We start from the raw sequence: 16,509 nt of genomic DNA, 5'->3' as shown, positions 1-16,509 counted from the left end.
TTTGCTAGGGCTGCCGTGAGAAACTACCACAAACTGAGTGGCTTAACCGACAGAAATTTATTGTCTCCCAGTTCTGGAGGCCTGAGGTCCAAGATCAAGGTGTCAGCAGGGTTGGTTCCTCTGAAGGCTTTCCCACACCTCTCTCCCACTTCTGGTGGCTTGCTGGCAATGTTTGGTATTCCTTGCCTTGTAGATGCGTCACTCCCATCTCTGCCTCCATCTTCACATGGTGCTCTCCCTGTGTGTGTGTGTGTGTGTGTGTGTGTCTATCTGTCTGTCTGTCCAAATTTCCCCTTTTTATAAGCACTCTAGTCATTTAGGATTAGGGCCCTTCCTAATGACCTCATTTTAACTTGATTACCTCTGTAAAGACCCTATTTCCAAATAAGGTCACATTCTGAGGTGCTGAGAGTTAGGACTTCAACATCTTTTTCTAAGGGGACACAATTCAACCCATAACAGTGCCTCCTTCCATCCCCTCTCTCAGCCCCATTTGATTTCTGAGTTGATTTGATTCCAGACAGGCCTCCTTCTCATCCAGTTGAATCTCCTAGAATTGGGTGGATCCAGCACGCTAGAGGCCATCTCCAAGAACCATCTCTGTCTCTCTCCTCTCTGCCTTCAAGAAGGTAAAAGACCTTGACATTGACCTTTCTCTGTCTCAAAGGAGGGGCTGTATGATGCCCCAGCAGGGGCTCAGGTCACAGCCCTAGCTCCCTTTGCCTGGTCTCTGACTCAGGCCACCTGACCAAGAAACACAGTGCTCAAGGCAAGCACTCCTGCTCAGGCCTTTGGCAGAAGGTTTCACACCCCGCACCCTTTATTTCCTCTTTTGCACATAGTCATCTCATACAAATGGAGAAAGCATCTCCTTGTGAAATTGCCTGTCTCCTGCAGCTTAAGTTGGAAGAATGTTTACTTATTTGGCCCCAGGGAATCATGAACATCTTGCAGGGTATGTTAACAGTCACTCTATAACACCATTCATTTTTAGTATCTGAAATTACCGTGTTCCCCCCAGGATTCAGCTCCAGCGGTTCACAGACTGATGGGCTCAGTCTTCCTTGTCTCAGGCCTCAGAGGGACAACATTATTGGTTCTGGTTTGTCCCCTTCAAAAAAACAGCATCTTTTGATATGAAAAAGCAGAGGCACCAGCCGCCAGGAACAAGCCTTGTCACAAAACTTCTATAAATACCCAAATAGAAGAAAAGCCACTGACTTTAAAAGAATGACAATCATTAGATTTAGTTTAAACCATTGGTTCCTAAATACCTGTAAGTGAGCCAGAGTGAACCTGAGACGCATTTAAAATGCAGACACCTCGAGCCCACCCCACCCCCTCCACCTACTGAAAATCAGAATCTTAGGGTAAAAAGAGAGAACCTGCATTTTTAAAGAAAGTCGAGGAAACAGTGAAGCACAGCCGGGCTCTATACAGCACATGGTCTCTGAGGCCCCTCCCTCCCAGCTCCCAGCCCTGCTGCTCTCCAAGCCTCTTTCCAGCTCGCAGGGACCCTCAGGGTAACCTCCCCCAGGCCTGCCTGCCCCCAGGCACCATCACACCTCTGCCACTTGATCTTCCTCCTGCTCCCCCCAGGTGGATCAGTCACCTCTCTCTGGGCCCACTGCACCCCATGCTTCACCCCACAGTACTTGCCAGGCTCACTGTTAGCATCGTTCACTGTCTGTCTCCCCAGTTAGGCCGTGAGCAAAGGTAGGATGTGCCTTTCTTTCCAGCACCCAGCCAGGTCCTGGCTCACCACATCCTTGCTGCCTGTCTGAATGACCATCTAAAACTCCCAGACCCTCTGTGACCACCCTAGTGGGCAAGCAGCTCTCTCCCTCCCTCTCTCTCTCTTTCTCTGTATCTGTCTCCATCTCTTCCTGTGCATATGTCTCTTTCTCTCTCTCTTTGTGTGTGTCTGTCCATCTGTCTGTCTCTGTGTCTGCATGTGTGTGTATCTCTGTCTCGTTCTGTATGTGTGTGTGTGTCTGTCTGTCTGTCTGTCTGTCTCTCCCTCTCTTCACTCTCTCTCGTTGTTTGTGTGTGTGTGTGTGTGTCTCTCTCTCTCTCTCTCCGTCCACCCTGAACACGTAGCGCTGGTCTAGAGCTGTGACTAGGAGCCTCCTCATCCTACTGTGAACTGGTCCTTTTCTTTTCTAGTCCTCAGTGTATATCCCCCAAGGGTCTAGCACTGTGATGGGCATCCGGCAGACCCCTGTGGCTATTTGTGGATGGTAGATTGGTAGAGACACAGGTAGTACAGAGGAAAAAAACTCAGGAACAAAAAAGACGTGGATTCCACTTCCAGGTTCACATCTGCAAAGTGAATTTGCTGCACAACCCAGAGCTCACTCCTTGACAACTACAGCTCTCGGCCTCCTTATTTGTAGCTCAGGGTTCGGTGATCCTCCTGCAATGCAGGTCAATTAGACAGGCTGAGGGCACAGGCTTGGTGTTCAATGAGCTGAGGTTGTCTAAGTCTGCAGGTGCAGATGTGCCCTGATTTAGAACGGAGCCCAGCCACAGCAACATGGTCCCATGGGCAGTGTAATTACCCCAGAACCTGGAGCAGAGGGGAAGGAAGGAAAGGGCGGGACTCCTCACCTTGGCCAGCAGGCCAGCCACAGGGGCTGAAATCAAAAGCCAGGCATGCTCAGTTAGGGAGTCTCGGTCATGCCAAGGGATTGCCATCACCAAATCCATGAGCCACTGGCCCTTCTGTCCAGAAGCCAGACCTGTGTGCACAGCAACTCTACCCAAGTCAATAAACTGCCAGAGAAGCAGCAGCTGACAGTGCAGGCATGCCTCCAGCCATTGTGGTCCTAGGGCTGTCAAGGTCTTTCATGAATCTGGGCCCACATCATACATCATAGGAGGGTTTCAACTGCTTCCAAGAGAGGGGGCTGCTGGCTGAGCTGGCCCAGTGGAAACCACTGTCTGGCAGACACCATGAACAGACGCTTCAGGATGAACCGACCTTGCCCAAACTGCGGAGGGGAGGGTGACACTGCTCTCTTGGGAAGCAGGACTGTCTGAAGGCAGCTCCCCAAGGTGCCCCTACCAGCACTTTGTCAGGATCCCCGGGAGGGCACTCTGCTCTTCCTCCCCAGGATCCAACAGGTGACACACTGGGGGCTCTGCAAAGCATCCATACCCTGCAGCCCCTCACTAGACACGGGCACTGTTAACTGCTGCTACTGCTGTCCTGACTCTTTCTCCACCTTATGTGTGGACCGTGCAAGAAAAGCTGGCACAGCCTTGGCAAAGTGGGTGGCTGCCTGTTTGCTGTGATTTCATTCTATTGTCCAGCAAACATCAAGTGTCGTAGGATGTGCCAGGCTCCACGCCTAGAATGCCCACTGCTCCTCACCTCCTCCAGTGGACTGGTGAATTTCACGATTAGAAGAGACCCTTTGGGACGATGTCAATATTCTGTCTCTGGAGGAGAAGGCACAGGGGTCTCTCTTGGTCATTTACACCTCACTTTAATTATGTACTCATTTTCAGAGTCAGTTTTTTACTTCTGGAAGGAAAACAAAATGCCTCCTCACCTTTGAAGACAAGGTCAAGTGTGTCCTTGGCAAGGGTTAGCTTTCTCCTGGAATGAAAACAACACCTTAAGTTTTCACAGCTTGTTTATGCTGTCAAAACACTATTTCTTGTGTTGTCTTCACAACATCCTTCTAAGCTAAGCATAGAAAGCAAGTATCATTTCCTTCCCCAACAGTTAAAAAAAAACTTAAAGTATTTGTCATGTTTAAGAAAATCTAACACTGTGGCCGGCCCGGTGGTGCAGCGGTTAAGTGCACACGTTCCGCTTCAATGGCCCAGGGTTCGCTGGTTCGGATCCCAGGTGTGGACATGGCACCGTATGGCAAGCCATGCTGTGGTAGGCGTCCCACATATGAAGTAGAGGAAGATGGGCATGGATGTTAGCTCAGAGCCAGCCTTCCTCAGCCAAAAAAGGAGGATTGGCAGCAGTTGGCTCAGGGCTAATCTTCCTCAAAAAAAAAAAAAAAAAATCTGACACTTTCTATTTTGATTTTTAGCTGAAAAGTATAAGAGAATTTTAAGTTTATAAAGGGTTGTGGCATGTTTAATTATAGTTAGATATATATATACTATAATTACACGTTTATAGGATACAAGAGTAATTTAAATGCTTAAGAGAGTTTTGCCTATTAATATTGTAAGTATACCCTGCCAGGCATTTGAAGTGCTTAAAAAGTAAACATATTAAATTTATAAATGCGGTTGTAGATGTTTAAGGGAACATAATTAAGTTTGTAAATGGGACTAATTTTAATCGGTGGCCGTGAGTTAATTGAAAATCAATGAACAAGTGAAAGTGTTTGTTTTTATTTTTTACAGGAATTGTTAGATGTACAAATAAAAAGATCTGACAGTTGACTTTAATTGCATAAAGAAACACAGCCTTTCGCATTTGAACTTTGACCAACCAGGCATCTCACACATGTCCTGAGCGGAGCCATTAATGTCCCCACAGTCTCCCATCTCAATACGTGTCAACTCTACTCTTCCAGTTGCACAGGCCAAAAAACTTTCGTTATCCTTGACCCCTCTCTTTCACTCACACCAGTCCAGGAGAAAATCCCAATGGCTTTTCCTTCAAAAGATATTTGGAGTCCAACCATGTCTTAAGGCTTCCCCTTAAGCCATCCATCATCCTTCCAAGCCATCATCCTCTCTCTCCTGGATTATTGCAATCACCTCCTTCTGGTCCCCCTGCTGTCACCTCAGCCCCCTCTAATCTAGTCTCAACTCAGCAGCCAGGAAGCTCCTGTTAAAACAGTCAGGTCATGTCGCCCCTCCACTCAAACCCCTCAGCGTGAAGGCCAGAGTCTTCACTGTGGTCTACATGACAGTGCGAACAGGCTCTTTGTCTCCACCATGACCTCATCTCACCATAGGCTCTTCTCGCTTACCCAGCTCCAGGCTCGTCCACCTCTGGGCCTCTGCTCTAGCTGTTCCTCTGCCTGGAAGACTCTTTCCTAGATGTCAGCGTGCTCTGGGCTACGCAGAATAATGGCCCCCTGAAGATATCTATGTCCTAATCCTTGGAACCTGTGAATACATTAGGGTTCATGGCAGAGGAGAATTAGAGCAATAGATGGAGTTTGTGTTATGGGCTGAACTGTGTCCCCTCAAAACTCCTATATTGGAGTCCTAACCCCCAGAACTTCAGAAAGTTACTGTGTTTGGGGACAGAGTCTTTAAAGAGGTAAAATGAGGTCATTGCGGGTGGGTTCTAATAACTGGTGTCCTAATCAGAAGAGATCAGGACACAGACACACACAGAGAAGACGAGGTGAAGACACAGGGAGAAGACAGCCACCCACAAACCAAGGAGCGAGGCATTAGAAGAAACCAACTCTGCTGACACCTTGGTTCCAAACTTCTCACCTCCAGAATTGTGAGAAAATAAATTTCTGCTGTTTAAGCCACGCAGTCTGTGGTCCTTTGTGACGGTAGCCCCAGCAAACTAACACAGGCTGCTCATCAGCTAACCGTGAGACGAGATTAGCCTGGATTATCCAGCTGGGCCCAATGGAATCACAGGGTCCTTATAAATGGAAGAGGGAGGCAGAGAGAGAGAACCAAAGAGACGGCGTGAGGTGCACTGGGTCTGGTGATGCCGGCTTTGAAAATGGAGGAATTCGGTTACAAGCCAAGGTGTGCAGGTTGACTATGGAAACTGGCAACGGGGAGGAGAGGAAACACACTCTCCTCTAGAACCTCCAGGAGGAACGCAGCCCAGCCAACGCCTTGATTTTAGCCCCTGAGACCAATTCTGGACGTCTGACCTCCAGAATAGTAAGATAATAAATTTGTGTTGTTTAAGCCACTAAATTTATAGTAATTTGTCAGAGCATCAACAGGAAACTAACATGCCCCTCTTCATCTCCTTCAGGTCTCTAACTCGCTTCTCAGCGCAGCCTGCCCGGACTTCCCTGTTTAAAATTGAACACCCCCACCCCCACCCCTCTTTCCCATTTTATTTTTCTCTTTAGCATTTATTACCATCTAACGTATGACAGATTTTGACTTATTTATCATGTTTATTGTTTGTCTCCCTCTTTAAAACATAAACACACAAGGGCATGAATTTTTGCTTCTTTTGAATCTTCCAACCACATAGTAGATGTTCAAGAAATATTCAATGAATTGGCTAAACAGTTTAACTTGAATAGGGAAAGTATTAATTTAAGATTACGTAATTATAAGATTCAATGCTATCCCAATCAGAATCCCAAGAACATTCTTCACAGAAATTGAACAAACAATCCTAAAATTCATATGGGGGAACAAAAGACCGCGAATTGCTAAAGCAATCCTGAGCAAGAAAAACAAAGCCGGCGGAATCACAATCCCCGATTTCAAAACATACTACAAAGCTACAGTGATCAAAACAGCATGGTACTGGTACAAAAACAGGTCCACAGATCAATGGAACAGAATTGAAAGCCCAGAGATAAAACCACACATCTATGGACAGCTAATCTTCGACAAAGGAGCAGAGGGCCTACAATGGAGAAAAGAAAGTCTCTTCAACAAATGGTGCTGGGAAAACTGGACAGCCACATGCAAAAGATTGAAAATTGACCATTCTTTTTCACCACACACCAAAATAAACTCAAAATGGATCAAAGACCTAAAGATTAGGCCTGAGACAATAAGTCTTTTGGAAGAGAATATAGGCAGTACACTCTTTGACATCAGTTTCAAAAGAATCTTTTCGGACACTGTAACTCCTCAGTTGAGGGAAACAATAGAAAGAATAAACAAATGGGACTTCATCAGACTAAAGAGCTTCTTCAAGGCAAGGGAAAACAGAATTGAAACAAAAAAACAGCTCACTAATTGGGAAAAAATATTTACAAGCCACTTATCCGACAAAGGGTTAATCTCCATAATATACAAAGAACTCACACTGCTTAACAACAAAAAAACAAACAACCCGATCAAAAAATGGGCAGAGGACATGAACAGACATTTCTCAAAAGAAGATATGAATATGGCCAATAGACACATGAAAAGATGTTCATCATCGCTAATCATCAGGGAAATGCAAATCAAAACTACACCAAGATATCACCTTACCCCCGTTAGATTGGCAAAAACATCCAAAACCAAGAACGACAAATGTTGGAGAGGTTGTGGAGAAAGAGGAACCCTCATACACTGTTGGTGGGAATGCAAACTGGTACAGCCACTATGGAAAACAGTATGGAGATTTCTCAAAAAGTTAAAAATAGAAATACCCTATGACCCAGCCATCCCATTACTGGGTATCTATCCTAAGAACCTGATATCAGATATCTCAAGAGTCCGTTGCACCCCTATGTTCATTGCAGCATTATTTACAATAGCCAAGACGTGGAACCAGCCTACATGCCCAGAAACTGATGATTGGATAAAGAAGATGTGGTATATATACACAATGGAATACTACTCAGCCAAAAAAAAAGACGAAATTGGCCCATTCACAACAACGTGGATGGACCTCGAGGGCATTATGTTAAGCGAAATAAGTCAGTCAGAGAAAGACGAACTCTATATGACTCCACTCATAGGTGGAAATTAGTATATTGAGAAGGAGATCTGATCGGTGGTTACCAGGGAAAAGGGGGGGTGGGGGGAGGGCACGGAGGGGGAAGTGGTGTACCCACAACATGACTAACAAAAATGTACAACTGAAATCTCACAAGGTTGTAATCTATCATAACATTAATAAAAAAAAAAAAAGATTACGTAATTATAAACAACCCTTTCCCCATAAAACAGCCACCGCCCCCCCCAAAAAAATGTTCTATAATTTGTGGTGGTTGTCTCTTTATATTTTCTTAATTCAGTTTTAGAATCAAATAGATCCTGGTCTATCCACAATGACAGTCACTCAAGAAGGCGCATCAGAGAGGCTGGCCCCATGGCCAAGTGGTTAAGTTCGTGCGCTCCGCTTCGGCGGCCCAGGGTTTCACTGGTTCAAGTCCTGGGTGCGGACATGGCACCACTTGTCAGGCCACGCTGGGGTAGCATCCCACATGCCACAACTGGAAGGACCCACAACTAAAAATACACAACTATGTACCAGGGGGCTTTGGGGAGAAAAAGGAAAAATAAAATCTTAAAAAATAAAAAAATAAATAATAATAAAAAAAGAAGGGGCATCAGAAAGGAGTCGTAAAAAGAACCAACTGTGGGGGCTGGCCCCGTGGCCGAGTGGTTAAGTTCGCGTGCTCCGCTGCAGGCGGCCCAGTGTTTCGTCGGTTCGAATCCTGGGCACGGACATGGCACTGCTCGTCAGACCACGCTGAGGCAGCGTCCCACATGCCACAACTAGAGGAACCCACAACGAAGAATACACAACTATCTACCGGGGGGCTTTGGGGAGAAAAAGGAAAAAATAAAATCTTTAAAAAAAAAAAAAAAAAAAAAAGAACCAACTGTGTTAATAGCATTGGCCAGAAGGTTTGGGGGGGCATCTAACAAGTAAACTACAGGGGGCTGTGCCCCACCCACTCCTGGGCCTTGGCTCCACCTCAGCGGTTGCCCGTGCTCAGAGAATGAGAATCTTTGGAAATATTAGTCAGTTCCCTAGAACAGGTGTGTGCATTTCTCTAGGGAAAGAATCCATTGATGTCACCAGCTTCTCAAAGGGGTCAGTGAACATTTAGGGATCCCTGACCTAGAATCAGCCATTTGTCTGTAAATATTCTCACCAGGATTCCAGACCTTACCCACAGAGATCATGTTTGAACTAATATAATAAACTGGTGATAAAATAAGGGTCCGATGATTGTGATTTTCAATTTTAAAATCATTTTTCTGTGCTGATCCAACCTTAGTCCAAACTTTCTTGGAACATCTGCTTTTCACTTGTAGCAAAATTATTCAGATTTTTTCAGAAAACACGGTCTTCCCTTAAAGTTCTAATAACATAGGTCTCGTCTCGCCCCAGGGAATTTGAACTTTCTACTGAATTATTTCTATGTGCTATTCATATAATCATGGCAACACACCCTCCTTTCCCTCCTCCAGCATTTATTGAGCACCTACTATGTGCTAGTCTCAGGGATGAATGAGACAGTACACCTGCCCTCAAGCTGCTCATCTAATGGAAGAGAAACATGTAAATAAATGACAGTAAAATGTGCTAAGTGCTCTCACAGAGATACACAGGCACAGAACGGTGTGGTGATTAAAAACATGGGTGCAGGACTCAACTAGTCAGGCTCAAATTCTGCCTCCATCTCTGTCAAGCCATATAACCCTACACACAGTTACTTAAATGCCTCATTTCCTCAACTAAGATGGAGATAAGGAGAGTACAGAATTTACAAGGCTCTTGTGAGGACAAATGAGACGGTGCATGGAAGGTGCTTGGACCACTCGCCCTCGGAAAGAGCTTACTAGCTCTTCAGTGCTCTCAGTTGATGTGCCATGGAAGCACAGAGAAGGAAGTGACTAAAAGGAACTAACTCCACCCAAAGAGGTCCCGGATGGCTTTTGAGAGGAGACGATAAAAAATGAATCCTTTTCTAGGAAGGAAGGAGGGGATGAGCATTCTAGGTAGAGGGAGTGACTATCCAAAGTACCCTGAGGGCGATAGGGAGTCAGAGAAAATTTGTAAGCAAGAGAGTGACATCAATAGATGTGTGCTTCGAAAGAATTTCATGCGTAGCCGTGCAGAGAATGGATTGGAACAGCAAGAATCTGAAGGCAGGGAGTGAGTTACGACTCTGTCATTCACTCAGGTGAGAAATGAGAGTGGCCTGGAAGAAGGCAGAGGGAAGGCGAGGAAGCAATGGCTTCTGAGGTAGAACTGCTAACATCGCTGGAGAAGGTAAAGGGAGGACCAGGACAAAGAGGAAACGTTTGTTCTTAGAACCTTCAGGGCTCCTCTCAGACCTCCTTCCCCGAGGCTGACCAGGCTCTCACTGAGCTGCCCCGAGCCCCTTGGCTGGTAAAGACGTAAAATTAAACCCTCCTGTACCTGAAGGGACCTCCAGAGCGGATGGTCAGATTCACCAGGTCTCAGGAAGTGAGTCCTCGAGCCAAGAGAGAAAACACAGGGAACACAGGGAAAAGGTGAAGGAAGGTTCTGGAAAGCAAAGACAGCACCTCTAGGAGGCACAGCATAAGATCCAGGGTCCTCCTCTAGACACTTGCTGGGGTTGCTGAGCATTTGTCAGACATGAATGAAACTCAGTGTCTGGCCCAGAGGAAGAGAGTAACCAATAAATCGTAAGAAGAAAAGATAGATATCCCCCAGCCCTACTCCTTGCCATTTGCTCTTAGTCCTCAAGAAACAAGACTGCAGGACACCAAGGATCAGTGTCTGGAGCCAGGGGCCTTCTTCACCAGTATTTCTTCCTGGCCTGAGTCATTCCATTGACTCAGACTCCAGGAGAATTTCCCTGGTGCTCACAAAGACCCACCGCTCAATCACATCATGCATGCCAGGGTTTGGTGGTGGTGGTTGTGTGTTTGTTTTTTGTTTTTGTAAATCTGTGTAACGGCAAAACACCAAATATTCAACACTAAACATTTAGATCTATATTTCCCTGTCATTGTCACTGCTGCTGCTGTTTTTTAAAGATTTTTTATTTTTTTCCTTTTTCTCCCCAAAGCTCCCCAGTACATAGTTGTATATTCTTCGATGTGGGTCCCTCTAGTTGCGGCATGTGGGACGCTGCCTCAGCGTGGTTTGATGAGCAGTGCCATGTCCGCACCCAGGATTCAAACCAACGAAACACAGGGCCGCCTGCAGCGGAGTGCATGAACTTAACCACTCGGGCACGGGGCCAGCCCCCTGCTGCTGCTGTTTTTAAGTGCCAAATATACAAATTTCCAAACATCTGAACACTGTTCCTCCAAGTATATCTACCCTTCAGAACATAAATGAGGCTTCCATCCAGAATTTTCTTTTGTTCTTGAGATGCCAAGTCCGAGAGTTCTGAGACCCAGTGAAATAAAGATACTGAGTTTCCTGGAAAGACTGTGGCTGCCCAGCCGCGGTAAAGAATCAGGACGTGGCGGGAAGTGGCTGCTCCCCTCTGCCTTTGCCTGTCTCTTCCACTTAGGAGAGTGGGACCCTGGCTGCCTCGGGGAACCAACTGCTCCACCACTTCCTCCTGCAAATCTCAGCAAATACTTTTTACTCAAATTTACCCTGCCCCAGTCCCACCTTCTGGGTCTCCTGCTTCCTATGAACAGTTTAAAAAACAAAGAAAAAGCACAAACACTAAAGATTTATGCAGTCCAGAGAGGGGACAGAGACTTCTAATCCCCGAGTCCCACGCTGAGCTCTGGTGGACTATTGGTCCACCTGTCAGTTGTTTCTTGCTGCCGTTTGGTGACACTATTGAACGTGGCGACACTATTGAACTTGGTGGAGGAGCCGGCACTCCCGCAGAAGTAAGCTCAGCCACTGAGGCTGCGGGTCAGGTTCCCAGGTCACCGCTGTGCATGCTCAGCCATCTCTGCCCTGCGCACATCCACGTTCTTAGGAGCCGGTTGCCCAGGCCACTACGGCAGAGACCCCCACTGCTCTCCCACTTCACTATCTGCTTTCTGTCCCCAAGGAATCACACTTCTTTTCAACCTGTGAAATTCAAAGGGTCTTGTCGCAACCTCTTTCCCCAAATAGGTTTTCCTCAAATAGAACCACTAGCCCAAATCTTAAAAATAGACTATAATAGGTTAAAGATAGATTATAATAGCCTCGAGGGGTCTTTCTTAGTCAGCTTGGGCTGCCGTAACAAATACCATAGACTGGGTGGCTTAAAGAGAAGACGTTATTTCTCACAGTTCTGGAAGCTGGGAAGTCCAAGATCAAGGTGCCAGCAGATTCCATTCTTGGTGAGGGCCCCCTTACTGGCTTGCAGACAGCTGCCTTCTTGCTGTTCTCACATAGCAGGTGGAGGGAAAGTGCTCTGTTCTCTCTTCCTCTTCTTATGAGGGAACTAATCTCCGTGGCAGAGCCCCCAAGATCTCATCTAAACGTAGTCACCTCCCAAAAACCCATCTCCAAATACCACCACATCAAAGGTTAGGGCTCCAGCAGATGGATTTGAATGGGGGCACAAATATTCAATCCATAACAGAGTGTGAAATCAAAAAAAGTGTGCTTGTCTCTTTCCCCTTGGGAAAAGCGCTTCTTCAAAGCCAGAAGGTGATCTGTTTTCCTCCAAAGCTGACATGACTGATTTGCAGGGACTTCCCTCCACGGAAAAAATAAATGGGAAATATACATGTAACACAAGGTAAATTTCCAGCAGGGTGAACTGCTGCACACCTTAATGGGCTCTGTAGTGATGTGGCCCACAGGCCTTGTTTTTCCCATTATCTACCCAGATGACTCTCTCCATTCATAGTACAGTACACGTGGTTGAGGATCCCGTGAGGGAAACGTGTGCAAACTCTGCTTATGTTTACATAGAATTCCAGTCCCAGTACTGACAGGGATTTTGATATCATTCTCTCCTCCCCTCCACTCAAAGCTTTAATCCCCTTCTTATCTCTGCCAAAGGTTATTCAGCTTATTGTAAATACCTCCAGTGCCAGAAAACTCACTGCTTTCTAGGGACGTTCTTGCTCGCTTGTTTATTCGCTTGCTTGCTTCTGAAAACACCCACCCATTTTTAGAAGGTCGTATGTATAGTGTAGCAGACAAAGCCTGGGCTTTGGTGTTAAACGGACCTAAAAATCCCAGCTCTACCACTTTCAGTCTGGATTTAGGGAAATGTTTTAACATCTTTGAGCTCTACTGTCGTCGTCTGCTAAAAGGTGGGGAATGGCAGTAATACCTACTTCCCGGATTCTTCTGTGAATTTATTAGGTAGCAAAGTGCCCACTATCAAGCAGGCGTCCATGAATGATAGTTCCTCTCCCACTTCCTTAGCACCTTCCCTCGCAGCCTTTCATTCATTTCCTGCAATACGGATATCTTGACCTATGATTTGGGTTAATATGGAAACACTGCAGCCAACATACCATTGATAAAAGCATCACCAGAAGCTATAAAGGAGTCATTACATTGAAAAAGTAGACCCTTGCCTGGCAAGTAGAGTCATAAATCCATGACGATAATTGATGTCCTCACTTGACTGTGAATTCTCCAAGGGCATGGATCTTGTCTTATGCTCCCTATAGAATCTACTGTAGGTCCTTGTGTGTGGTAGAAACTCAGTAAGTGTTTTGAAATTGAATTATGTTGTCTTTTATCAATTTCACTTAAGAAATCTGTATAGATCACAGCAAAAATACAAATAATACTGGGATGTCTGTTATTTTTGGATTATTAGCTCCTACATGAGGATGTAGAGGCTTGTCCCTGAATTTAAAAGTCAGAAAGAAAGTCTATAGTCTCCAGAACGGGCTCGTAACCCTGAAGGCTATTGCATTAATAACTAGGCATTAAGTCCTAATCAAACTTCCGTAAAATTTAGCTGTTTTCATTATGTGCATGATTGAACTACATTTCTTCTCTCAGGAGGCTGGCATATAGTCATGTGTCACTTAACGATGGGAATATGTTCTGAGAAATGCATTGTTAGGCGATTTCGTCATTGTGCAACATCACAGAGTGTACTGGAGGGGAACAAAACCTGCCACCCCAAAATGTGTCTCTTGAACATGAAGACCATTTTAGGCTGATTATTTTTAAGAAACAAAAGACTCAGGGAGTTTTTCTTGTTACTTCCCCCTTAACTGCCTGAGGGAATTCAGATAAAAAAACCTGTCGAAGCGAGCTATTACCTTAGCATAACATGGAATAGATGGGAGACAGGGAGGGACCCAGAGAAGCCTGTTTGCTGGGCTCCCCTCTGTGTTCTTCTGTTTCTGTGTGGCCAAACTCTTGTTTTCCAAATGTTTGCTCCCTTTCACCTGCCTATGAATTGCCTTCCTTCCCTTTGAAGTTCCTGAGTCTCCCCACCCACAACACCTTCTTTTGTCTTTAGCTGAGGATGGTATTTAAGAGGAGGGCTTCTGCCATTTTGGTGAGTTACTCAGTTTTCCTGGATTTTTCCCCTGTATACATGCTATTAAACTTCTGTTTGTTTTTCTCTTATTGATCTGTCTCATGTCAATTTAATTCTTGGACCAGCCAGAAGAACCTAGAAAGGTAGGGGAAAATTTCTTCCTTCCCTACAGTATTTACACAAACCTAGATGGTATAGCCTACTACACAGCTAGGCTATGGTACTAATCTTATGGGACCACCACTGTATGTGCGAACCATCATTGACCAAAATTTCATTATGTGGTGCATGACGGTATTTGAAAAGTTTATTCTCAGTTACCCCTGTATGCCTAGTGTCTAGTACAGTGACTGACGATATTTCATGGGTGGATAGACACCTCGATGGATCTGTGAATTCCTGAGTTTCTACTCTACTTTGAGTATATTTGCTGAAAAACATGATGAAAGCAGAATTTAGGATTATACTTAAAGATCTGGTATATGCATTATTTACTTAAAATAACTTAAATATTCCCATTATAATTTAAGCTTTAATACTGTATTCTGTCTGCTTCCCTGAGTTGTGTAGGGGAGGAACACATTTCCTCTACCCACTCTAAGTCTTCTGGCTGGACAATGAAGTAAATTGACATGAGACAGAATAACAGGAGAAAATCAAACAAAGCTTTATAACATGTATACATGGGAGAGACTCAGGAAAAACGAGCAACTTGCCAAAATGGTGGACACTCTCATCTTAAAAACCATCCTCAGCTACAGACAAAGGAGGATGTTGGGGGTGGGGGAAGTCAGTTACGGCAGATTACCAGAAAAGCACAGTAAACAAGAGTAAGGTTATTATGCAGATTTAAGTCCTTGCCTTCTGCATTGCTAAGAGTTTCTAGAGGTAAGGTCATCCCTCCTTCCTGGTACAGAGAGGGAGACACGTTTACAGATGGAGATTTCCTTTAAAAATGTAAAGGTCTCTTACAAAGGGTAAGTAAATTCTACTTTTCAGAGTTTCTCTCACGTCTGCAGTTTTTAAAAGTAACCAGCCCAAAATAATCCTCATGCCAAAGAGACACATTTTGGGGTGGCCAATTCCAGTCCCCCACAGTTTTATAAGGTAGGTAAGAACATAAGTTACTCCAAAATCGTGGAGCTAAAGCACCCTGTGTGAAGGAGTTTGGTACAAATCAGCATATAATAATGAGCTTAACCACTGCAGCAATAATCCTTCCCAAGAGCTACTTTGTAAACGTGTTGCTGTTACTAACTTAAGAATCACCTAAATCCATTGAGGTGATTAAAATGTGACTTTAGAGAGATCATTAGAAAGAAAGATGTTAGAAGAAGAGAGGTGGTCAGCAAGCAGTCTTCTTGTGTAGCTCTCAGCGCTCTGTAATTATCTTTCTATATCTGTGCATACCCCCCTCCATTAAACTATAAGCTCAAGGGAGCAGGGACCTTTTTTTTCCACTATGACATCCCCAACTCCTAGCACTGAGCCTGGCGTATGGCGCACATAGGGGTTTCTAGAAGAACCTAGATGTTTCCCTCTTCTCCTCTCCAGATACCAAACCACTTTGGAATAGCCCTCTCGGGAATCAATATATCAGCTTTCTTAATGATAGAGCTGGAAAGCCAAAACAGTTCTTATTATTTCCTCCCGCAATGAGATCCTGGAGTACGGAGAGTTTGGTCTCCAGGACAAACCCTTGTTGCACAGAGGAGGCAGTGAGGCAGGGATGTGAAACAAATACTTGTTGTCTGCAGGGAGTCAAGGCCTTGTCCTGTCAAGAATTGTGGAGGGTCTGAACTTTTACCCTACCTGCAAGCTAACAAGCCAACTGTAACTGTTTCATGGATGCTGGCAAGAAGATATGAGACTCCCTGGATCAGAGACAAAGGATTTTACTACTTACAGCAAATGCAATAGTCAGAGAGTCAGCATGATGTTCACACCAGTTTCCCATGCCCTCCCCCCAGGTTCTGGGGGTACTAGATAGACCCTGCACATGCAGAGGATTGTGTTACAGGAGAGGAAGTCTGAGCCTGGGTGATTCACCACTTTTAGAGCAAGTAGAGGCAGGCCTGTTCTTTGTCCAGGAAGATACGTTCTCTCCTTTTTCAAGGTTGCTCGCTGCAAATGCAATCCTGAGAAATGGCCGGGGTGAAGAGCAGTCAGACTCCTGCATCCGTGGCACACATGGGAAGAGCATGTAGAGATGCTCAGGGCCCAGAGCAGATTGCCACTCCCAACACCAGTCAACCACGGAAGAGGAAGGTGAAGAGAATAGGGAAGTGTTATTCCAATACTTCTCTCTCCTGGGGAATGGAGCAGTGGACCCCTTATGGGGACACCCCCTCAACTTTTGCTCCCTTAACCCATTGGGTTTAACAAGCAGGTCAAACCTCTTTGCAGCTGCCCCTTTGGGGAGGAGAACAGCAGTTGATCAGATAATCCTGCTCCCACATTTACTAAGATATGTCCAATCCACTATTGTTCCTTTGTA

This window comes from Equus asinus, chromosome 2 (assembly GCF_041296235.1).
Source record: "Equus asinus isolate D_3611 breed Donkey chromosome 2, EquAss-T2T_v2, whole genome shotgun sequence".
Classification (NCBI taxonomy): Eukaryota; Metazoa; Chordata; class Mammalia; order Perissodactyla; family Equidae; genus Equus; species Equus asinus.
Note: the sequence above shows the minus strand (reverse complement) of the source record.